The 25,755-nt window shown below is 40.8% G+C and overlaps 1 protein-coding gene across 3 annotated transcripts in view; it reads right to left on the bottom strand.

Annotated features, from left to right (window-relative positions):
* The window catches only part of LOC129832122 (AP-2 complex subunit mu), a 58,283-nt gene extending 39,896 nt beyond the window's left edge, over positions 1-18,387 (bottom strand). For all 3 annotated transcript variants that reach the window (XM_055895905.1, XM_055895904.1, XM_055895907.1), the window contains exon 1: positions 18,197-18,387. The gene's annotated coding sequence lies outside the window, so the exon portion shown is untranslated. The remainder of the gene's footprint in view (positions 1-18,196) is intronic.
* Positions 18,388-25,755: the final 7,368 nt, after the last annotated feature.

The following is a 25,755-nucleotide window of genomic DNA, read 5'->3' as shown; positions in this document are numbered from 1 at the left end:
GGTGGTATACCGTATACCAGGGTATTTGGAAAAAGCCAGAGGATGGTATTTCAATACCGTCAACACTATTTCTTTGAATTTGTTCAATAAATGTGAATATTTGTAGCTACTTTTTTAAGCTAATACCTTCAGTCAACTTGTGAAATATGTTAGGAGATAACACAACCTGCTTTTATTTATTTTCACCTGTCACATTCTGAAGTCTACTGTAGTTCCCCAGAACAGCTGAGCCAGCCACATGTTTGTTTGTAAAAAGCACAATGGAAGAAAGCGAGAGCTGGTGAGTCCATGGCATTCTTTATCTATTGGCGAGGCTCTGTTGTGCGGTGAGGGCTGTTGTCCGGCGCACATGAGGTGATGAGGTTACACTTGTATTAGGGCTGGGGCGGTATACCGTATTCTATGATATCCCGGTATTGATGCAGGGACCGGTTTTTACTTTACCTTCTACACCGGTATTTTAATATTTGGTTTGTTAAATGTGATACGCAATGTGTAAAGTCCATTTTTATAGTTTACTTCACTACTTGAGTCATCTCTTTTCTCTACGCCACTTTCCACACAGACCTAGCCACGCCCCCTGTCACTCAAGGAGCGCATTTGATGTTCCTCAACCACGATTTTTCATGGTCAAAGCAGCACATGCAACAATGTTGATGACAACAATGCTGTTTTCCCTTTGCTTCTTCATATAAATCCACTTGCGTTCTATAATGACACTATTAGTTTGTGTTTCTTACATCAGCAAAACAGCTAGTTTGTCTTTTCTTAGCAAGTTGCCCTAAATCTTGTGAGATGCTAATTGTTAGCCGCTAATGCTAATAGCTAGCTAATAAATGTACTGAGTAAGAGCAAACGTAGCTAGCTAATACAGCCTGATAATACCAGTGATGGTATAGACCTAAATCAGTATGTTGTTTGTGCAACAGTATCTTCTAAATCAAAGAGGAATAGGCAAAGCAATAATATGTTAGCTACATGAAGTAGCTAAGAGTAAACATGCAATGTAGCCAAAGCTTATAGGGTCACCTAGGAAACACTTATCAACACTTTAGTTCCTACCCTGTCACAATAACTCTTCACTGGCATTTTAATTCGTGGTCATCTCAAACAACACTGTATTAAAAGTGCCCACTATTATATTCTAACTATAGAATTAGAATAGTCATTCTATTTCCATGATTCCAACAGTTTTGCACTAATTCGCAAGTCAAATCGCAATTGCAACATATGGTTAAAAATAAGTCCTAGATTATTTGCCCATATTGTGCAGCCCTACGTGGCAGTGTGGAAATGATCTTGAGCAGTGGTGTGAAGTACTTAAGTAAAATACTTGAAAGTACTATTTAAGTCATTTTTTTTGGTATCTGTACTTTACTATTTTTATTTTTGAAAACTTTTTTTTTAACAAGAAAACGGTGCCATCTGGTTTGCTTAATATAAGGAATTTGAAATTATTTACACTTTTACTTTTGATACTTAAGTACATTTTATCAATTACATTTACTTTTGGTACTTAAATATATTTAAAACCAAATACTTTTAGACTTTTACTAGTATTTTAATGGGTGACTTTCACTTTTACTTGAGTCATTTTCTGTTAACGTATCTTTACTTTTATGCTTGTATAACTTTGAGCTGGATTTGCCGATCTGCAATTACTTTGTTTTCGTTTATAAGCATTTAGCTAACAGAATCTATGTGATTTCGCTATTACCTGTGCTAATTTTGTTAGCATTCTGGTACTAGAGGACCAATGGGCAATTCTTGCGTTTTTCGCACCTACTTGTTTGCTATGCCGGTAATACCATAAATCTCTGGATACCGCCCAAACCTAGTGGATTATCTCTTTAAATAAAGCTAGAAAGAATGGAACACATCTTCAGTCATTGCTGAAAATAATATAAGGGTCATTAGTAGTGATGCACCAATATTTTCCTTGACAAAAAACCCCGATACCGATAACCGATATTTAACATTTTAGCTGCCTTTTAAGCATTCTAGTACATTCTAGTATAGTTAACACAAACAAATTGGACGCAGCGGTCTAAGGCACTGCATCTCAGTGCAAGAGGCGTAACTACAGTCCCTGGTTTGAATCCAGGCTGTATCACATCCGGCCGTGAATGGGAGTCCCATAGGGCGGCGCACAATTGGCCCAGTGTCGTCCGGGTTTGGCCACGGTACATCGTCATCGTAAATATGAATTTGTTCTTAACTGACTTGAGAAGTTAAATAAAAGGTTACACACACACACCAAAAATACATTTTGTTGGCATTTACGTATGTCCCCATTAACAGTAAAACATAATCAAAACCTATTTCTTTCACTTACTTGCTGTGCTGTTTCGTTGTTCATTTGTTTCATTCTCAACCAGGATTTCTGTGGAACACCACTTGGTTCTTTGCGTGTCAGGACCTGAATATGACTGCACGTCACATAATAATTGAACACGTTCATACATTTTGGTAATAGTTATTACATATTGATTAGGTGTCATCATCTAAAATAACCCTAATTTATAAGACAGTTCTTATTTGATTAATGATGGTCGGTAGCCACAATAAGGATTAGCCACAATAGTGGACTTCGCGGTTGGCCTTCAAAATAAAAGTATGCAAATGACAGTGATGCAAATTAATATAAATAGTAGAATTATGCCATAATTGAATAGATCATGCTAAATGAGGTTGGAATGTTATATAAAATCAACAAAAGACAATCATTTCTTAATTTGACAAAAATCTGTTGAAATCACACTGGATGTATTATACTTTAGAATTGCATTGGGGACATACTTATTTCACTGTACAGCCTTACCTATGGATTGTGGATCAATGAGAATGGGGTATCAGTCTACGCAGTGACACCCAGAGAACATTAGCGTCATAGCTCTTACTGTAGGACTCTGAAACAATTGTGAATTGAGCAACATTTATTGTCAACCTATGTGTATTGAACACTATTCACGAGGAAAAACAATACTGCGTGGATGTTTTGGAGTCTAATAACTCTGAGGAGGAGTTGGGAAAAAAATATATTGGGTATTGAGTAGACTGATAGCCCATTTCATTGATCCCCAAACATTAGGTAAAGCTATACAGTGCAATATCAATATCAATGCACACAATTGGCTGACTGGGGAGGTGATTTCACAGCCACAGTCCCGCGATAAGAGCTACAACGCTAATATTTGCGTAAACTCTTCACAGTTGTGTTCTGTGGGTGTCACCGAGTAGACTGATACCCCATTTAATTGCTTCACATTCCAACCTTGTTTAACATGATCTAGTCTAAATATGGTATGATTCCACCAATTGTAACCTCTGCATCACTTTCAAATAGGTGCTTTTATTTTGAAGGCAAACCTCAAATCCCACTAGTGTGCCTAATCCTTATTGTGGCTAGCTTCACAACACATAACCCGGTCCGGCCGAGCCTCACTAGCCAGATGAAGCTAGCGGGCTGCTTATACGTTAGTTTTGGGCAACTGGGTTAAGTAGCTGGCTAGCTATTTATTTTCATGAAGTTCAATTTCAATAGGCAAACAACAACACTTACAAGGATTCCTAAATCATTGCTAAGAATAATGAAAATGACTGCAGTTTCTACTGGTCATTGTTTTCAGGCTGGTTGTATTGGTCCTTGCTAGGTACCAAGCTAAAGCTAGCTAGATACCCCAGAAGTTGAGGTCGAAAAAATGATGCTTTATTATTGTAAACATCGTTCGTCGCCGGTGTTTGCAGACTTTTTTGTACAGCTTTGACAGTGCTACTGATTGTAGTTGTGGCGCTTGGCTTGCACGTACCAATTCAGAACACACAGCATTCTATAATAGAACTGTGTTATTTGACGCGTCAAATTAAAAGCTTATTTAACGCGTCAAATAGTGCTATTGTCAAATAGTGTTATTTGACGTGCATCTTATTTTTAACGCAAAGACCCAAATGGCGTTCCATAGTATGCTGTGAAGCTAATAGCAGTGACGCTATTACTGTGTAACTCCGGTAGGGCAACATCTGAAAATTAGCACACTTGGTAGGGTGTACCGGTAATCAACCAGTCGCGAAAGCCAACATTACCCACGACAGAGAACGGTTGTTTGTCAAGGGCAATGAATTCCATTATTTTGGCGTTAATGGATTTGGACTGAGTTGTCTCGCTGACTTTCTTACTCTTTCAAATGACTGCTCGACTTGTTGACTGCTCAATCCACACTAGAGGTTGACCGATTAATTGGAATGGCCGATTAATTAGGGACGATTTCAAGTTTTCATAACAATCGGTAATCGGTATTTTTGGACACCGATTTAAAACATTATTATTATTTTTTACACCTTTATTTAACTAGGCAAGTCAGTTAAGAACACATTCTTATTTTCAATAACGGCCTAGGAACGGTGGGTTAACTGCCTTGTTCAGTGGCAGAACAACAGATTTTTACCTTGTCAGCTCGGGGATTCGTTTTTGCAAACTTCCGGTTACTAGTCCAACGCTCTAACCACCTGCCTTACATTGCACCCCACGAGGAGCCTGCATGGCAGGCTGACTACCTGTTACGCGAGGGCAGCAAGAAGCCAAGGTAAGGTAGCTAGCATTAAACTTATCTTAGAAAAAAACAATCAATCTTAACATAATCATTAGTTAACTACACATGGTTGATGATATTACTAGTTTATCTAGTGTGTCCTGCGTTGCATATAATCGATGCGGTGCCTGTTCATTTCTCATTGAATCACAGCCTACTTCGACAAACGGGTGATGATTTAACAAGCGCATTTGCAAAAAAAAGCACTGTCGTTGCACCAATGTACCTAACCATAAACATAAATGCCTTTCTTTAAAATCAATACACAAGTATATATTTTTAAACCTGCATATTTAGTTAATATTGCCTGCTAACATGAATTTCTTATAACTAGGGAAATTGTCTCTTGCGTTCCGTGCAAGCAGTCAGGGTATATGCAGCAGTTTGGGCCGCCTGGCTCGTTGCGAACTGTGTGAAGTCCATTTATTCATAACAAAGGCCGTAATTAATTTGCCAGAATTGTACATAATTATGACATAACATTGATGTTATGTAACAGCAATATTTAGACTTAGGGATGCCATCCGTTAGATAAAATACGGAACGGTTCTGTATTTCACTGAAAGAATAAACATTTAATTTTCTAAATGATAGTTTCCGGATTTGACCATTTCTGTGTGTTATTATGTTATAATGATATTTGATAGAGCAGTCTGACTGAGCAGCTGCAGGCTCGTAAGCATTCATTCAAACAGCACTTTCGTGCTTTTGCCAGCAGCACTTCGCAATGCTTCAAGCTGTTGCGCTGTTTATGACTTCAAGCCTATCAACTCCCGAGATTAGGCTGGTGTAACCGATGTAAGATGGCTAGCTAGTTAGCGGGGTGCGCGCTAACAGCATTTCAAACGTCACTCGCTCTGAGACTTGGAGAAGTTGTTCCCCTTGCTCTGCAAGGGCCGCGGCTTTTGTGGAGCGATGGGTAACGATGCTTCGAGGGTGGCTGTTGTCAATGTGTTCCTGGTTTGAGCCCAGGTAGGGACGGAAGCTATACTGTTACACTGGCAATACTAAAGTGCCTATAAGAACATCCAATAGTCAAAGGTATATGAAATACAAATGGTATGGAGAGAAATAGTCCTAAAATTCCTATAATAACTACAACCTAAAACTTCTTACCTGGGAATATTGAAGATTCATGTTAAAAGGAACCACCAGCTTACATATGTTCTCATGTTCTGAGCAAGGAACTTAAATGTTAGCTTTTTTACATGGCACATATGGCACTTTTACTTTCTTCTCCAACACCTTGTTTTTGCATTATTTAAACCAAATTGAACATGTTTCATTCTTTATTTGAGGCTAAATTGATTTGATTGATGTATTATATTAAGTTAAAATACAAGTGCTCATTCAGTATTGTTGTAATTGTCATTATTACAAATAAACAAATTCATAAAAATAAAATAAAAAAATAAAAAAAAATCGGCCGATTAATCGGTATCAGCTTTTTTTGGTCCTCCAATAATCGGTATCGGCGTTGAAAAATCATAATCGGTCGACCTCTAATCCACACAGCAGACATTGTGGTCTAGGTTAGGAATGCTGTGTTGCATCGTGTAGCGCAACATTTTACGTGGTGTCATTACGTCATGTAGTTATATACAGTTGTCGGAAGATTACATACACCTAGGCTGGAGTCATTAAAACTTGTTTTTCAACCACTCCACAAATTTCTTGTTAACCTGTTGGGGATGGGGGCGCTGTTTAGACTATTTATGCTAATTTGGCTAATTTTTTAAACGGCTTCCCACAAAATCCTTGATCGTACAATATGCATATTATTATTATTATTGGATAGAAAACAGTCTATAGTTTCTATAGGAGTTGAAATTTTGTCTCTAAGTGGAACAGAGCCCATTCTACAGCAATTTCCCTGACATGGAGTCAGATTTGAGAAATGTTGGCCACCCTTCTGAAGTCAGTTAAAAGGGCACTGTCGTTGCTATGACTATACGGACACTTCTTACGTCTTCCCCTGGATGCCTTTACGTGATGACGATTCCAACGGGGTCGATTGCGCGTTCACAGGCCCTACAAATGAAAAAACCCTGAAGCTAGTCATTCTTTGGGAGCTGCGTCATGAGCCTAGAGGACACCGGCGCGCACCTGTTCCAAGCGTTAGTTTAGCCTGTTATATTTCTCTGGTCATCTTTTCACTCGTTATAGGAGTTAAAAACATCATAAGGTAGTTAATTTAAAGCGTTTTATAGCAATTTATATCCGTTTAGTGCGATTTTGGGACATTTATTTTTGCAACGATGTGAAAAGTTGGGCACGCTTTTCAGTTCATCCCGAACGCAGTTGACATTTCCACATGGCAAGAGGACAGCTTTCCACCAAAAGACGATTTCTCCCAAGAAAGGATCCTTTGCCCAAGATACTGATGGAAGAACAGCTCAAGGTAGGACATTTTTATTATGATAAATCGTGTTTCTGTCGAAACATTTTAGTGGCTTAGGACGCCATGTTTTTTGACGTAGCTTCGCTTGGCGCAAACTGTATTGAAAAGTAAGGATAAATTAAAAAATGTAATAACGCAATTGTATTAAGAATTAAATTGTCTATCAATCCCTGTCCACCCTATATTTTTTAGTCACGTTTATGAGTATTTATGTATAAGAGTAGATCACTGTCTAAGTGGCGCAAGGACTTTTTCTTTACCAGCTTGTCTACATTTCACATTGTCTAACCATGATTTTGGTGGCTAAATATAAACATTTTCGATCAAACTGTATATGCATGTTGTAATGTGATGTTACAGGAGTGTCATCGGAAGAATTCTGAGAAGGTTAGTGAAAAAATTAATATCTTTTGGCGATGTTGACTTTTATCGCTCACTTTGGCTAGAATCAATGCTGGGCTGCTAATTGCTATGTGCTAAGCTAATATAACGATTTATTGTGTTTTCGCTGTAAGACACTTAGAAAATCTGAAATATTGTCTGTATTCACAGGATCTGTGTCTTTCGATTCGTGTATGCTGTGTATTTTTACGAAATGTTTGATGATTAGTAGTTAGGTAAACACGTTGCTCATTGTAATTATTCTAGTCCATTTGTGATGGTGGGTGCAATTGTAAACTATGCCATCTACCTGAAATATGCACTTTTTTCTAACAAAACCTATCCCATACCATAAATATGTTATCAGACTGTCATCTAATGAGTTTTTTTGTTGGTTAGGGGCTATAAATATCTTAGTTTAGCCGAATTGGTGATGGCTACTGGTGTTGGTGGACAAATAAAAGATGGTGGATTATGCTAATGTGTTTTTAGGTAATAGATGTACATCTTTACATATTGTGTCTTCCCTGTAAAACATTTTAAAAATCGGAAATGTTGACTGGATTCACAAGATCTGTGTCTTTCATTAGCTGTATTGGACTTTAATGTGTGAAAGTTAAATATTTTAAAAAAATATTTTTTTTGAATTTCGCGGCACTGGTTTTTCAGTGGGGGGGGGGGGGGGGGTGTGCCCCTAGCGCCACGCTGATCCTAGACAGGTTAACAAACTATAGTTTTGGCAAGTCAGAGAGGACACCTACTTCATGCGTGACACAATATTTTTCCAACAATTGTTTACAGACTTGTTTACAGTTTACAGGCTGTATTCTCGGCTTGCAGACAACGGGGTAATTTTAATTGATCCAAAAATTCATTCCCAAATGTATCAGATTTTGAATGCAGGCTGCCACTTTGGAAACCATATACCTATGCCTAATGACTAGGGATGCATGATATATCTGTGAACATATCGAAATCGGCCGATTTTAGCTAAAAATGCCAACATCTGTATCGGCCCAACTCTAGTTTAACACCGATATGCAACACCAATGTCAAAGCTCAGGTGCATACCTACAGTTGAAGTCGGAAGTTTACATACACCTATTTTTTTTTTTTACATACACCTGTTTACAAATACATTGACACTCAGTTTTTCACAATTCCTGACATTTAATCCTAGTAAAAATTCCCTGTTTTAGGTCAGTTAGGATTACTACTTTATTTTAAGAATGTGAAATGTCAGAATAATAGTAGAGAGAATGATTTATTTCAGCTTATTTCTTTCATCACATTCCCAGTGGGTCAGAAGTTTACATACACTCAATTAGTATTTGGTAGCATTGCCTTTAAATTGTTTAACTTGGGTCAAACGTGTCGGGTAGCCTTCCACAAGCTTCCCACAATAAGTTGGGTGAATTTTGGCCCATTCCTCCTGTCAGAGCTGGAGGAACTGAGTCAGGCTTGTAGGCCTCCTTGCTCGCACATGCCTGTTCAGTTCTGCCAACAATTTTCTATAGGATTGAGGTCAAGGCTTTGTGATGGCCACTCCAATACCTTGACTTTGTTGTCCTTAAGCCATTTTGCCACAACTTTGGAAGTATGCTTGGGGTCATTGTCCATTTGGAATACCCATTTGCAACCAAGCTTTAACTTCCTGACTGATGTCTTGAGATGTTGCTTCAATATATTCACATAATTATCCCTCCTATTTTGTGAAGGGCACCAGTCCCTCCTGCAGAAAAGCACCCCCACAACATGATGCTGCCACCCCGTGCTTCCCGGTTGGGATGGTGTTCTTCGGCTTGCAAGCATCCCCCTTTTTCATCCAAACATAACGATGGTCATTATGGCCAAACAGTTCTATTTTTGTTTCATCAGACCGGAGGACATTTCTCCAAAAAGTACAATCTATGTGTGCAGCTGCAGTTGCAAACCATAGTCTGGATTTGTTATGGTGGTTTTGTAGCAGTGGCTTCTTCCTTGCTGAGCGGCCTTTCAGGTTATGTTGATATAGGACTCATTTTACTGTGGATATAGATACTTTTGTACCTGTTTCCTCCAGCATCTTCACAAGGTCCTTGCTGTTGTCCTGGGATTGATTTGCGCTTTTCAAGTACGTTCATCTCTAGGAGACATGCGTGGTCCCATCGTGTTTATACTTGCGTACTATTGTTTGTAAAGATGAATATGGTACCTTCAGGCATTTGGAAATTGCTCCCAAGGATAAACCAGACTTGTGGAGGTAGAAAAAAAGATTCTGAGGTCTTGGCTGATTTCTTTTGATTTCCCCATGATGTCAAGCAAAGAGGCACTGAGTTTGAAGGTAGGCCTTGAAATACATCCACATCCAAATACATCCACAGGTACACCTCCAATTGAATCAAATTATGTCAATTAGCCTATCAGAAGCTTCTAAAGCCATGACATCATTTTCTGGAATTGTCCAAGCTGTTTAAAGGCACAGTCAACTTCGTGTATGTAAACTTCTGACCCACTGGAATTGTGATACAGTGAATTATAAGTGAAATAATCTGTCTGTAAACAATTTTTGGAAAAATTACTTGTGTCTTGCACAAAGTAGATGTCCTAACCGACTTGCCAAAACTGTAGTTTGTTTAACAAGACATTTGTGGAGTGGTTGAAAAACGAGTTTTAATGACTCCAGCATAAGTGTACGTAAACTTCCGACTTCAACTGTATATAGAGATTCATCAATATTGGCTGTTGATGCCGAAAAGGCTTGACCGGCTTGAATGGACTTTTCAATTCAAAACTTTGTAAGTTTAAATTTCCAGTTGAAATATATTTAATAAAAATGTTATAAAATGTCCTAAAGCGAAACTATACACAGATAATACATTATCTGATGACATTGCTTTAGAAAAGGGGCACAAGACAGGGATGTCTCCTATCCACCCCCGTTTGCACTGGCAATTGAACGGCTTGCAGAAAGAACCCAAACGTAACAGGTATCAGTATTGGTGAAAAACTTATTTGCAGATGATTTTTTGATATACCTGACCAATATTGAAAACTCAATGCCCACTTGGCTAAAAATATTTTTAAAGTACTCTAAAAACTTTAAGATATAAAATTACAGTGAAAAGAAATTATAGTGGCAATAGGAAAACTCACGATCTACATTTATCTTTTAAGTGGTCCCGTGTGGCTCAGTTGGTAGAGCATGGCGCTTGCAACGCCAGGGTTGTGGGTTCAATTCCCACGGGGGGACCAGGATGAATATGTATGAACTTTCCAATTTGTAAGTCGCTCTGGATAAGAGCGTCTGCTAAATGACTTAAATGTAAATGTTAAATGTAAGTGGACCACAAAAAAATATTACAATATTTAGGATGCTTAATAAGTGACAACAAATAAACTTGACAAAAACAAAATGCAATATGCAACAATTTCTAATATTTTACTGAGCTACTGTTCATACAGTATAAGGAAATGTGTAAATTGAAATAAATTCATTCGGCCCTAATCTATGGATTTCACATGACTGGGAATACAGATATGCCTCTGTTGGACACAGATAACTTAACTTTTTAAGGCTAGGGGGCAAGATTCGGAAGTTTGGATGACTGAGGTGCCCAAAGTAAACTGCCTGTTAACCTGTTTGGGCTGCAGGGGCAGTATTGAGTAGCCAGATAAAAGGTGCCCATTTCAAACGGCCTCGTACTCAATTCTTGCTTGTACAATATGCATATTATTCTTACTATTGGATAGAAAACACTCTCTAGTTTCTAAAACCGTTTGAATTATATCTGTGAGTAAAACAGAACTCATTTGGCACAAACTTCCTGACCAGGAAGTGGAAAGTCTGAAATCGAGGCTCTGTTCTACTTCCTGCCTATAAATGGGCATGATACGTATTAGTACACATGCACTTCATACACCTTCCCCTGGATGTCAAGAGGCGGTGGGAGAAGAAATTGAGTGTTTATCTTGGTCTGAAGTGGAATACAAGCTCTTTGTATGACGTGTCACCCATTTCCTGTTTTCTGGAGAGCGCGAGGAGGCACCTGGATTTGCCTTCTGATTAGCTGCCGTTATGGACGACTAATATCTCCGGCTTTGATTTTATTTGATACATGTGACCATATCATCGTAAAGTAGGTTTTTTCAATATAGTTTCATCAGATTATTGACATTTTTTCGGGGGTTTTGCCGTGTTCCGTTCTCTGAGTTTGTTGACGATGGAGAGATTCGTGCCACTTGGCTAGTGCGCTTGCTAATTCAAGAGGGAAAATGGACGTTCTAAATCCAAACAACGATTGTTCTTGACAAAGGACCCTTGTCCAACATTCTGATGAAAGATCAGCAAAAGTAGGAAACATTTTATGATGCTATTTCATATATCTGTCGTACATGCGAACTAGTCGTCGGCGCCCAGCTTTTGGGTACTCTAGCTATACCGAAGCTGGATGTCGTAATGAAGTTATTTTTAGAATTCTAACGCGGCGATTTCATTAAGAACTAATGGATCTATCATTTCCTATACAACATGTATTTTTTAGTTATGTTTATGAATAGCTATTTGGTCAGAATATGTGTGTCAGAAAAAGTGTCAGAAAAATATCCGGACGTTGTGGGAAATAGTAGCTACGTTAGCACAATGTATAACCACTGATTTCAGCTCTAAATATGCACATTTTCGAACAAAACATAAGTGTATGTATAACCTGATGTTATAGGACTGTCATCTGATGAAGAATATCAAGGTTAGTCAAAAATTATATATCATTTACTGGTTTGTTACGATCGCTAACTTTTTGCTGCTGGGAAATGTCTTGTGTTTCTGGCTATTGTGGTAAGCTAATATAACGCTATATTGTGTTTTCGCTGTAAAACACTTAATAAATCGGAAATATTGGCTGGAATCACAAGATGCCTGTCTTTCATTTGCTGTACACTATGTATTTTTCAGAAATGTTTTATGATGAGTAATTAGGTATTTGACGTTGGTGTCTGTAATTATTCTGGCTGCTTTCGGTGCAATTTCTGATTGTTGCTGCAATGTAAACTATGATTTATACCTGAAATATGCACATTTTTCGAACAAAACAGATTTATTGAATAACATGTTATAAGACTGTCATCTGATGAAGTTGTTTGTTGGTTAGTTTGGTTGGTTCTTGGTTAGTTAGGTTGGCTTTGTGCTGTGAAAAATGTCTGTCCTTTTTTGTATTTGGTGGTGAGCTAACATAAATATACGTGCTGTTTTCGCTGTAAAACATTTTAAAAATCAGACATGTTGGCTGGATTCACAAGATGTGTAACTTTCATTTGCTCTATTGGACTTGTTAATGTGTGAAAGTTAAATATTAAAAAATATATATATTTTGAATTTCGCGCCCTGCACTTGAGCTGGCTGTTGTCATATTGTGGGCGGCCTCGGGCTTGCAGCCAGAAGAAGTTAATCAGGCCCAGAAGGTAGGATATGCATATGCATGGTAGTATTGGATAGAAAACACTCTAAAGTTTCTAAAACTGTTAAAATAATGTCTGTGAGTATAACAGAACTGATTTGGCAGTCCCTGAGGACAATCCATCCAGGAATTTTGTTGTTGTTGAGACTTTAGACTTTTCAATGCTTTTCTATGGGAAAGTCTAATAATTAGGACCCAGATTGCATTCCTATGGCTTCCACTAGATGTCAACAGTCTTTAGAAATTGTTTCATGCTTGTTTTTTGAAAAATGAAGAAGTATTCGTATTCTTTCGAAGTGTCCCTCAGAAGGAATCGAGTCTTTTGGCACGCGTGAATGAGTGCGCGCTCCTCGTTCTTTTTCTCCGGTATTGAACACCTTATCAAGTTTTAGCGATTATTTACATATTAGGGTACCTGAGGTTGGATTATAAACGTTGTTTGGACGAAGTTTACAGGTAACTTTTTAGATTCCTTTGTAGGCAGTTGGGTAAGTTGGAACAGGTGCATTTCTGAATCAACCGCGCCAAATAAACTGACATGTTTGGGATATAAAGAAGGACTTTATCGAACAAAACGACCATTCATTGTGTAACTGGGACCTTATGGATTGCAAAAAGATGAAGATCTTCAAAGGCAAGTGATTTATTTTCTCGCTATTTTTGAGTTTTGTGACACCTGTGCAGGTTATGTATTCTTGTTAATGCAGGAAGTGGGTGAGGCGCTGTCCTCAGACGATCAAATGCTATGCTTTCGCCGTAAAGCCTATTGTAAATTGAACAAAGCGGTTCGATTACCATGATTCTAAGCTAAAGAATGTTGTATAACACTTTGTATAACACAATTTTTATGAATGTTTATTGTTACTACTTTTGTTTTTTGAATTTCGCGCTCTACAATTTCACCGGATGTTGTCGAGGTGGGATCCTAGCTTCCCAATTGATCCGAAATAAGTTTTTTTTTTTTATAATAATAATAATTTAAGTAGTGGCATAGATCAGAAAACCAGTCAGTATATGGTGTAACCATCATTTGCCTCAGGCAATCCTATCCTTCGCGTAGAGTTGATCAGGCTGTTGATTGTGGCCTGCGGCATTTTGTCCCACTCCTCTTCAATGGCTGTGTGAAGTTCCTGGATGTTGGAGGGAACTGGAACATGCTGCCGTACACATCGATCCATAGCATCCCAAACATGCTCAATGGGTGACTTGTCTTGTGAGTGTTCAGGCCATGGAAGAACTGGTACATTTTCAGCTTCCAGGAATTGTGTTCAGACCCTTGCGAAATGGGGTTGTGCATTATCATGCTGAAACATGAGAGGATGGTGGCAGATTAATGGCATGACAATGGGCCTTAGGATCTTGTCATAAACTTCCCTGAAAAGTTCCATATCACGGGGGCTATTCGATGCTAATGCAGAGCGCCACAGGATGTTTTTGTGCTGGTCAAGGGCAGACAGGTCTGGAGTCAACCAAGGACTATATCTATTCCTAGTTCTAAATCTTTTGAATGGGGCATGCTTATTTAAGATAGTGAGGAAGGCACTTTTAAAGAATAGCCAGGCATCATCTACTGACGGGATGAGGTCAATGTCATTCCAGGATATCCCGGCCAGGTCGATTAGAAAGGCCTGCTCGCAGAAGTGTTTTAGGGAGCGTTTGACAGTGATGAGGGGTGGTCGTTTGGTCACAGACCCATTACAGATGCAGGCAATGAGGCAGTGATCACTGAGATCTTGATTGAAAACAGCAGAGGTGTATTTGGAGGGCGAGTTAGTTAGGATGACATCTATGAGGGTGCCCGTGTTTACAGATTTGGAGTTGTACCTGGAAGGTTCATTGATAATTTGTGTGAGATTGAGGGCATCAAGCTTAGATTGTAGGATGGCCAGGTGTTAAGCATGTCCCAGTTTAGGTCACCTAGTAGCACGAGCTCAGAAGATAGATGGGGGGCAATCAATTCACATATGGTATCGAGGGCACAGCTGGGGGCAGAGGGAGGTCTATAGCAAGTGGCAACAGTGAGAGACTTGTTTCTGGAAAGGTGAATTTTTAGAAGTAGAAGCTCTAATTGTTTGGGTACAGACTTGGAAAGTAATACAGAACTCTGAAGGCTATCTTTGCATGTCACATATCAGTTTGTAAATATATATACACTGCTCAAAAAAATAAAGGGAACACTTAAACAACACAATGTAACTCCAAGTCAATCACACTTCTGTGAAATCAAACTGTCCACTTAGGAAGCAACACTGATTGACAATAAATTTCACATGCTGTTGTGCAAATGGAATAGACAAAAGGCAGCTGTGGCCTGCTGAAGGTCATTTTGCAGGGCTCTGGCAGTGCTCCTCCTTGCACAAAGGCGGAGGTAGCGGTCCTGCTGCTGGGTTGTTGCCCTCCTACGGCCTCCTCCACGTCTCCTGATGTACTGGCCTGTCTCCTGGTAGCGCCTCCATGCTCTGGACACTACGCTGACAGACACAGCAAACCTTTTTGCCACAGCTCGCATTGATGTGCCATCCTGGATGAACTGCACTACCTGAGCCACTTGTGTGGGTTGTAGACTCTGTCTCATGCTACCACTAGAGTGAAAGCACCGCCACCATTCAAAAGTGACCAAAACCTCAGCCAGGATGCATAGGAACTGAGAAGTGGTCTGTGGTCACCACCTGCAGAACCATTCCTTTATTGGGGGTGTCTTGCTAATTGCCTATAATTTCCACCTTTTGTCTATCCCATTTGCACAACAGCATGTGAAATATATTGTCAATCAGTGTTGCTTCCTAAGTGGACAGTTTGATTTCACAGAAGTGTGATTGACTTGGAGTTACATTGTGTTGTTTAAGTGTTCCCTTTATTTTTTTGAGCAGTGTATAATTGAGTTAATAAAGCTGCATGCACACGGTCTCTTTTTTTGTTTTCTTGAATAAGGCAGCTACAAAGTGCAGGTGTTTCTGCCTTGCTTTCTGTGGTGGTGGGGCGAGTCAGCAGAAAACAGGAGCATTGCGCCGTAATGGGCTCAGTGTTCTGTCACTCATGGGGACACTACGTCATCGCCAAGTTTAAGTCCTTAGTAAGGGTAGACATCCAAAATTTCAGCCCTTTGGGTCCTGCCATAGAGTTATATTACAAGTGCCCTTCCAAGAAGACTCAAGGTCATTGGCCACAGATAAAATTACGTCAAATCACGTTATATGTACAGTAGTTTTGATTGGACTGATCATGTCAACATCTTACTTTCAAAGCCTTAGCTAGCAGTCATCATCATGAATCAAGTCGACAATCTACTGGCAAATCCTTTTTTATTCTTGTCATATGAAGATAATTAATGAAGAGAAATTATAGATAAAACGTATCGGTGCTCATCGGCCATTGTACATAAAGAAAACACAACAAGTTGGAAATTGTAAATTCAACAATGAGTCGTTTAGAAGGGATCAGCATTGCAAAGCAACCACTAGCCTGCTATTCAGTGGAGTGGCTGTGTTTTTTTCTCACCATAAGTTCCCACCATAAGTCCAGAGAATGACAGACTTTGATGACTAAGTTTGATGACAAAATGTGCCCACAAAGGACCTGCGCGCCACCTTCATGTTTAAGTGAGCACATCACAAGCCAAGGGGAGTCCAAAAATGTCTCGTATGCTGCTGCATAAATTATGTAATATGCAAGGGAGATATGTATACTGTAGTTAGCGTAATACTAAGTATATGTTGTGTAGTAAGCTGTTAGTAGCACATGTGCCTCGCCCTAATAATTTGGTATATTTTCACCTCTTAATTTCGCCTAACGTTACTGTTCTGACTCCTGACTCCTGTTTCTGAGAAATGTCATCATCTAATATTGTAAGAGGTTTCATTGTTCGCTTATATGTCCCATTTATTTATCCTACGGTTCTGACTTGGTGTACAGGGAAAATACTGTAAGAGCAGCCCATGTTCTGCATTCTGTCGCTGTACATTTCAAAAGTTCTGAAAACATAGTTATATTGACTACGTCCGTCTTAGCTCGCTCATGAATGTCTTAATCGAAATGACGGAATGCCTCTTATCCGCTCATCGTTCCCTTATGCCATAGTTTGTACATCTCAATTGTCAGTAGAAACCACATTTGTTTAAGAAAGTCAGCCATATCAGCAGTTTTTTTTTTTTTTTAAGGCATTAAACAAAGCTGAATGAATTGTTGCATTGCCAGACAAGGCTCTGCTGACAGCCAGGTGTAGCAGTGGTAAGGATTCACTCCATGGTGCTGAAAAGAAAGCTCTGCTGTTGGGACCGCTTTATGAAGGCCCTAACAGTTTGTGGGCACCGCTTGTCGCTGGTATTGTGCAATTAATGTATTGTTTAGTGTTGTGTAGTGTCTTTGCTGGCATGCATCTAAAAAAAAATATGAGTTTGCCCCATCAAGATTTACATGCTAAAATCGCCACTGGTCACACCAGATACTGACTGGTTTTCTGATCCACGCCTCTCCCTCTTTTTTTTAATTTTTTTTATCTGTGACCAACAGATGCATACCTGTATTCCCAGTCATGAGACATCCATTGATTAGGGCCTAACGATTTTATTCCAATTGACTGATTTCCTTATATGAACTGTAACTCAGTGAAATTGTTCCATGTATATTTTTGTTCAGTATAATTTGCTAATTTTCTTCATTTTTAAGTCTGCATTGTTGGCAAAGACCTCGTAAGTAAACTGTTGTATTCGGCGCATGTGACAAATCAAATGTAATGATTCATCCATTCAAACTGGATCAACACAAATCCTATTAAACTACTAATTTCATGCATCAATCAACATGTCTTCAGCGTTCTAGAATAGCCTAGCAGTTAACGTCAACCATAGTAACTACTTTCAAGGCATTTGGTTTTGTGTCCATTTTGACAATTTGACATTGCAATGGCCTGTGAACATCATTGGTGCCAAAGGGCGCTGACACATGAAATACGAGTTATAATATCGTTATTACGTCGACTCGGATGGGGATGGAGCAAACTAATTTACCTAGCTTCCTAATGTCAGCTAACGTAAGAGGTTTTGAAATTAGCTAGCCAACGTTACTACAGCTAGACGTCTGCTTGACCGGAAAATTTGCTAACGTTAGCTTATCACCGAAAACTAGCTATCAATTTTGTAGCTATCACCGTTCAGGTATTCTGTCCTATTGTGTATTCCCATAACCATGTCCCTTTTTCAAAATCACTGAACACAACACTGTGCTTGGTTTCAAATGGCCTTTTATAATCAACTTGCTTGCATTCGAAATGTGTATGTTAGCTAGCATAGCTAGCTATCAAGATACTGCAAGGTTGTCACGACTAGTTCGCTCTCGTCTCGGTCAAATTGTACTGCATTGCTACTGTTCCCACCGGTCTCCCTCGAACTCACCTGAAGATGCACAGGCCCGTTTAGATCACAAGACTTTGCTACGTGTCCTGAAAGCAATACTTTTCAAACAGTATGATTAAGATCAAGGTTTTTATTTCACTTTCTTATTCCAATTCAAGATGTCGACCGCTTCAAAGAGCCTCTCTGTCAGCTGACTCTGACGCGGCTTTGGGAATTGAGAACACCCACAACTAGCTAGCACTGCCGGATTTATATATTAAAACTGTCGTATTTTGCTGTCAAGAATTATCAAGACTGGTATATACATTTAGTTTGGTGGAATAAACCACACATTTTTTTTTTAAATGGTGTATTATATAAATCTAAATCAGGCCCAATGGGAAAAACCTGGTTGAAAAATGACGTTTTTTTCATGTATTTTTATTGACCAGAATATTACGGTTTTTTCTAACTACCATACTAACAGTTTGTCATAATTGTAACCTCTCTGCATCTGGTCATAATTCTGCCCACTATACTATGTGCTATATTATGAAGCCTACTTGTCATAGTTAAAGATACAATATTCAGAAATCGGTCCGCCATTTCCTGGTTGTTAAAATTCTAATAGTTAGCCTAATTTCAGTTTATGTGACAAAACAAGCAGTCATTGTGTAGAGAATCATTGTACCATCTTAACTGCTGTGAAATATGTTTTCCATGACCAAAAATGTTGTATTTTTAGCTGTTTGAAAGTGGTGTACAAAAAGTAAAAGACACTAAACTGAAACGTAAGAACGGAAAGCATAGAAATAGCGCACATAGAACAGATCTACCACTTCTTAGACTCTAAAACTCACTTGTCTATATGAATTTGGTCGGGTCGCCCTACAAGTTACATATTGCTGATTTAAGACCTCATCATAACCTGATAATGAAATCAAATCAAATGTTATTAGTCACATGCACCAAATACAACAGGTGTAGACCTTACAGTGAAATGCTTACTTTTGAGCCCCTAACCAACAATGCAGTTTAAAAAAAAATGTGAATAAGAATAAGAAATAAAAAGTAACAAGTAATTAAAGAGCAGCAGTAAAATAGCAATAGTGATACTATATACAGGGGGGTACCGGTACCGAGTCAATGTGCGGGGGCACCAGTTAGTCAAGGTAATTGAGGTAATATGTACATGTAGGTAGAGTTATTAACCTGTTATGGCTGCACGCTGAATATTGAAAAAACTGGAAAATGTGTGCACATTTTCAAACGGCCTCCTAAGAAACTTTTTATTTTCCAATATGCATATATTTACTACTGTTGGATAGATAACAGTCTGTAGTTTCTAAAAAGGTTTGAATTGTTTCTCTAAGTCGAACAGAAATATTTTTACAGCCATTTTCCCAGCCGAATTGAGTTTCCCAAAATGCGATGTGTCTCTTTAAGACCTTCTCTATAAAAGGCCATTTGACTTAGGACCATAGGGACACGTCAGAGGCGTACCTTAGACTGTAATGCGGAAGTGAGAATTGAAAGGGGTCGAATATCTCGTCCCTGGACTGAATAACAGAACTTCTTGTGAGACATGCGCAGTTAAAATAAAAATCCGGGCGCGAAGGATAATTTGATCTCGGCTTCTGGAACAAGGTAGGTAACTTTGAATATGATGCCTGACTACGATATTATTTGCTACATGTCACAAAATCATCCTAAAGGTTGTTTTTTCAATATACTTTAATTATATTATTGCAATTTATTCTGGACTTTAGATGTGAAACGACGGAAGAATTTTTTGAAGAAACGCTTTCTGGCGCAGCAATGCTACCGTGCTAGCTAACCAAAGAGGGGAATCCTTCGTTCTGGAACCCAACTAAAGACTCTACTGGACATTGGACCCCGTTACAACATTCTGATGGAGTACCAAGAAAGATAAGACCCAATTTGGGATGCTTTTTCATATATATGTCGAACTGTTGAATGCTAACGCTGCTAACTATGCTAGGCTAGCGCTTGACTAGAATCAATGCTGCCTTATGCTAGCTTATGATGTTAGCTAATATAACGATATATTGTGTTTTCGCTGTAAAACACTTCAAAAATCGGAAATGTTGTCTGTATTCACAAGATATCTGTCTTTCATTAGTTATCCACCATATGTTTTTCTGAAATGTTTTATGAGGTGTAATTAGTAGCCGACGTTGGTGTATGTATTTTCTCTGGCTACTCCCGGCTGGATTCAGACTCTAGCTATGTGTTAGCATTTTTGGGTAGCATCAATGTAAAACAGATTTATAGCTAAAATATGCACTTTTTATGAACAAAACATAGATTTATTGTGTAACATGTTATATGACTGTCATCTGAGGTCGTTTTTTCTGGGCTCTTTAGGTTGGTTTTAGTTTATTTCGGTTGGTTGTGCATGCTACTTCAATCATAATTCATACTTCATAATCATAATTCATACGTGTCTGTCCACTTTTGTATTTGGTGGTGAGCTAACATAAATATATGTGGTGTTTTCTCTGTAAAACATTTAAAAAATCGGACATGTTGGCTGGATTGACAAGATGTTTATCTTTCAAATGCTGTATTGGACTTGTTAATGTGTAAAAGTTAAATATTTTTAAAAAATAGATTTTGAATTTCGCGCTCTGCAGCTGTTGTCATTTTTGGTCCGAGGTCGGGCTTGCACCCCAAACAGGTTAAAGTGACTATGCATTGATGATAACAACAGAAAGTAGTGTAAAGAGGGGGAGGAGCAATGCAAATAGACTGGGTAGCCATTTGATTAGATGTTCAGGAGTCTTATGGCTCGGGGGGTAGAAGCAGCTCCGGTACAGGGGACTGAGCACACACCCCTGAGGGGCCTCTGTGTTGAGGATCAGCGTGGTGGATGTGTTGTTACCTTCCCTTACCACCTGGGGGCGGCCCGTCAGGAAGTCCAGGATCCAGTTGCAGAGGGAGGTGTTTAGTCCCAGGGTCCTTAGCTTATTAATGAGCTTTGAGGGCACTATGGTGTTGAACGCTGAGCTGTAGTCAATGAATAGCATTCTCACAGGTGTTCCTTTTGTCCAGGTGGGAAAGGGCCGTGTGGAGTGCAATAGAGATTGCATCATCTGTGGATCTGTTAGGGCGGAATGCAAATTGGAGTGGGTATGGGGTTTCTGGGAAAATGGTGTTGATGTGAGCCATTACCAGCCTTTCAAAGCACTTCATGGCTACAGACGTGAGTGCTACGGGTCGGTAGTCATTTAGGCATGTTACCTTAGTGTTCTTGGGCACAGGGACTATGGTGATCTACAAAAAACATATTGGTATTACAGACTCGGACAGGGAGACGTTGAAAACGGTCAGTTGCTCAGCGCATGCTCGCAGTACACGACCTGGTAATCCGTCTGGCTCTGCGGCCTTGTGAATGTTGACCTGCTTAAAGGTCTTACTCGCATTTGCTGCGGAGAGCGTGATCACACAGTCTTCCGGAACAGCTGGTGCTCTCATGCGTGTTTCAGTGTTATTTGCCTCGAAGCGAGCATAGAAGTAGTTTAGCTCATCTGGTAGGCTCGTGTCTCTGGGCAGCTCTCTGTCACAATACAGAGGCGGATGCAAGATGCAAGCAACGATGGTTTAATGAAATAGTTTACAGCATCAACAGGACAGACAGAATATACTCAGACAGAATCCAACCCAGGGCCTAGGGCACATCCTCTGATGATAGCGTGCTGAGAAATCCAAGGGAGTGAGTCCGGCTGGGTAGGAAGGAGCACAGCAGATAATCCCCACAAGGGCTGCGAGAGAAAGAGCACTGACACACAACACAACCTCAGGGAAGAAACAACGATCTGACAACAAGAAACACAGGTTACAGAACATATAAAGGGGAAGAATATTAATTCCAGCTGGCGCAGACAATCAGGCCAAGATTGGGAACCACGCCCACACAAACACAGGAGAGAGAGAGAGAGAGATAGAGAGAGAGAGAGAGGCAGTGGATTCATGAACCGTGACACTCTCGGCTGTGCTTCCCTTTGTAGTCTGTAACGGTTTGCAAGACCTGCACATCCAACGAGCGTCAGAGCCGGTGTAGTACGATTCGATCTAAGTCCTGTATTGACGCTTTGCCTGTTTGATGGTTCGTTGGATAGCGTAGCGGGATTTCTTATATGCTTCCTGGTTAGAGTCCCGCTGCTTGAAAGCGGCAGCTCTAGCCTTTAGCTCAGTGCAGATGTTACTTGTAATTGTTCTAAGAGTGTACTGTAAAAACTATTGCACAGGATAACGTTGGATATTGAAAACGTTGTTCATTACTTTTCTATTTGTTTACATAGTCACCACAAAGTTCATCTGCAACATATTCTTACATTTAAAATAGATCAAGCAATGGTTAAAACATATATAAATTACAATTCTTCGCACACCTGCATACAGTAATTGTTTCATAATTCACTCACTCATAACTACATTCATAGAAAGATTGTGAGACAGAGTAAGTTTTATTTTATTAATGATTAATACGAGTGGTGTGATGGGGTAGATCCTCATCAAGGACCTCTGACCACAGAAGGTGATCGGTAGCGTAAACAGGACTTTACTTTTCACATTGCTTATGTATGTAATGGAAGGAAGTATTTTTATACCATCGCGCATATTAGTGTTCTATTGTACAATAATTTTCACACTCTTAAAGTGTGGTGTGATTGGTCAGATCTGCAGTGAAGAGAATCAGGGCATTAAAACTGTATCAATTTGAGAATTGAAAGAAAACTAGAAAAGAACATTCCCGAAGAAGCTTTGTGGACTCAGCTGGCTAAAAGTTTTTCCATGGTACTAGTTGAAGAATTTTGTGGCAGTTATAGCTTCAAAAAAGAGCAACTGCTCATATAAATACTTTGCGTCCTTCTCCACCACGCCGGTCAGGGGAATATTTGAGGACTTTCCAGAGGTCCAGCAACACATCAACCTCCTGAGGTTTCTGGCTTTTCATGACACTTACTGTAAGAATAAAAAGAGAAGTACATAAATTCACTTTTGGCAAAAGGTGAACATGCAGGACACAACAGAACAATAACGCACAGTAAAATATCTTGAACAGTCAGAATCTACTAAAAGTGGTAGCAAAGGCATGTTTGCTCCTCTGTCCCTTCATATTGAAGTCGGACATAAACATTTTTAAGAAAAAGGATCTCAAAATTAGACAGTAGTTGGATAATGACAATTTTTTACTTTAAATGGTGAAGTTCTACTTAATCCTAATACGTTATAATATTCAAACAACTTTTTATATACGCACCGTGTCACGTTCCTGACCTATTTATGTTAGTTGTTATGTGTGTTAGTTGGTCAGGACGTGAGGTTGGGTGGGCATTCTATGTTTTCTGTTTCTATGTTGGTTTTGGTTTGCCTGGTATGGCTCTTGATTAGAGGCAGGTGGTTTGCGTTTTCCTCTAATCAAGAGTCATATTTAGGTAGGGCATTCTCACTGTTTGTTTGTGGGTGATTGTCTCCTGTGTCAGTATTTATGTTCGTACCACATGGGACTGTAGCGTTTGTTTGTTTCGTTTCGTTTCGATGTCGTCTGTTTCCTGTACGTAAGTTTATGTTTAGTTATGTAAGTTTATGTTCAGGTCTCGTCAACGTCGTTTTGTTATTTTGTAGTTTTGAAAGTGTTTTGTTTCGTTTCGTGTTGCCATCGTGTTTATAATAAAGATGGCTTATTTCCCAAATGCTGCGTTTTGGTCTGAAGATCCTTCTCTCCTCACCTCATCCGAGGATGAGGAGAGCGTCAACCGTTACAGAATCACCCACCACGCTAAGACCAAGCGGCAAGGGAAAAATAAACGGAGTAAGGGACAGGAGAAAAACAAGGATTTCTGGACATGGGAACAGATAATGAATGGAGAAGGTCCCTGGGCTAAGGCAGGAGAAAATCGCCGTTCTCAGGAAGAAAGGGAGACAGCTAAAGCCCAGGAGCGGTGGTTTAAGGAGGCAGCAAGGAGACGTGGCTGGAAGCCCGAAAAGCCATGGGAACAGGTGGAGGCACTGAGGAGAGCAGAGGCTACCGAGGAGAGGAACCGGAGCTATGAGGGAACGCGTCTGGCACGGAAGCCGAAAAAGCCCGTAAGTAATTCCCAAAAATTTCTTGGGGGGGGGCTAGGAGGTAGTGGGCCAAGGGCAGGTAGGAGACCTGCGCCCACTTCCCAGGCTTACCGTGGAGAGCGGGAGTACGGGCAGGCGCCGTGTTACGCAGTAGAGCGCACGGTGTCTCCTGTACGAGTGCATAGCCCAGTGCGGGTTATTCCACCTCCCCGCACTGGTAGGGCTAGATTGAGTATTGAGCCAGGTGTCATGAGGCCGGCTCAACGCGTCTGGTCTCCAGTGCGTCTCCTCGGGCCGGCATACATGGCACCGGCCTTACGCATGGTTTCCCCGGTTCGCCTACATAGGCCGGTGCGGGTTATTCCACCTCCCCGCACTGGTCGGGCGACCGGGAGCATTCAACCAGGTAAGGTTGGGCGGGTTCAATGCTCAAGAGTGCCAGTACGCCTCCACGGTCCGGTATTTCCAGCACCACCTCCCCGCCCCAGCCTAGTACCTACAGTGTCTACACTACGCACTAGGCTACCAGTGCGTATCCTGAGCCCTGTTCCTCCTCCACGCACTCTCCCTGTAGTGCGTGTATCTAGCCCGGTGCCTCCAGTTCCGGCACCACGCACTAAGCCACCTGTGCGTCTCCAGAGCCCTGAACACACTGTATCTTCTCCCCCTACTAATCCTGATGTGCTTGTCCTCAGCCCGGCGTCACCAGTGCCGGTACCTCGCATCAGGGATAGAGTAGGCTTTGAGAATACAGTGTGCCCTGTCCCTGCTCCCCGCACTAGTAGGAAGGTGCTTATCATTAGCACGGTGCCTCCAGTTCCGGCACCACGCACCAGGTCTACAGTGCACCGTATCCGGCCAGAGCCATCCGTCTCCCCAGCGCCATCTGAGCCATCCGTCTCCCCAGCGCCATCTGAGCCATCCGTCTCCCCAGCGCCATCTGAGCCATCCGTCTCCCCAGCGCCATCTGAGCCATCCGTCTCCCCAGCGCCATCTGAGCCATCCGTCTCCCCAGCGCCGTCTGAGCCATCCGTCTGCCATGAGCCTGCAAAGCCGCCCGTCTGCCATGAGCCTGCAAAGCCGCCCGTCTGCCATGAGCCTACAGAGCCATCCGCCAGACAGGAGCCGCTAGAGCCGTCAGCCAGACAGGAGCCGCTAGAGCCGTCAGCCAGACAGGATCTGCCAGAGCCGCCAACCAGACAGGATCTGCCAGAGCCGCCAACCAGACAGGATCTGCCAGAGCCGCCAACCAGACAGGATCTGCCAGAGCCGCCAACCAGACAGGATCTGCCAGAGCCGCCAACCAGACAGGATCTGCCAGAGCCGCCAACCAGACAGGATCTGCCAGAGCCGCCAACCAGACAGGATCTGCCAGAGCCGCCAGCGAGCCATGAGCAGCCAGAGCCGTCAGAGAGCCATGAGCAGCCAGAGCCGTCAGAGAGCCATGAGCAGCCAGAGCCGTCAGAGCGCCATGAGCGTCGAGAGCCGTCAGCCTGCCATGAGCGTCGAGAGCCGTCAGCCTGCCA

This window comes from Salvelinus fontinalis, chromosome 33 (genome assembly GCF_029448725.1).
Source record: "Salvelinus fontinalis isolate EN_2023a chromosome 33, ASM2944872v1, whole genome shotgun sequence".
In the NCBI taxonomy this organism is placed as follows: Eukaryota; Metazoa; Chordata; class Actinopteri; order Salmoniformes; family Salmonidae; genus Salvelinus; species Salvelinus fontinalis.
This window is presented reverse-complemented; position numbering and strand designations above follow the sequence as displayed.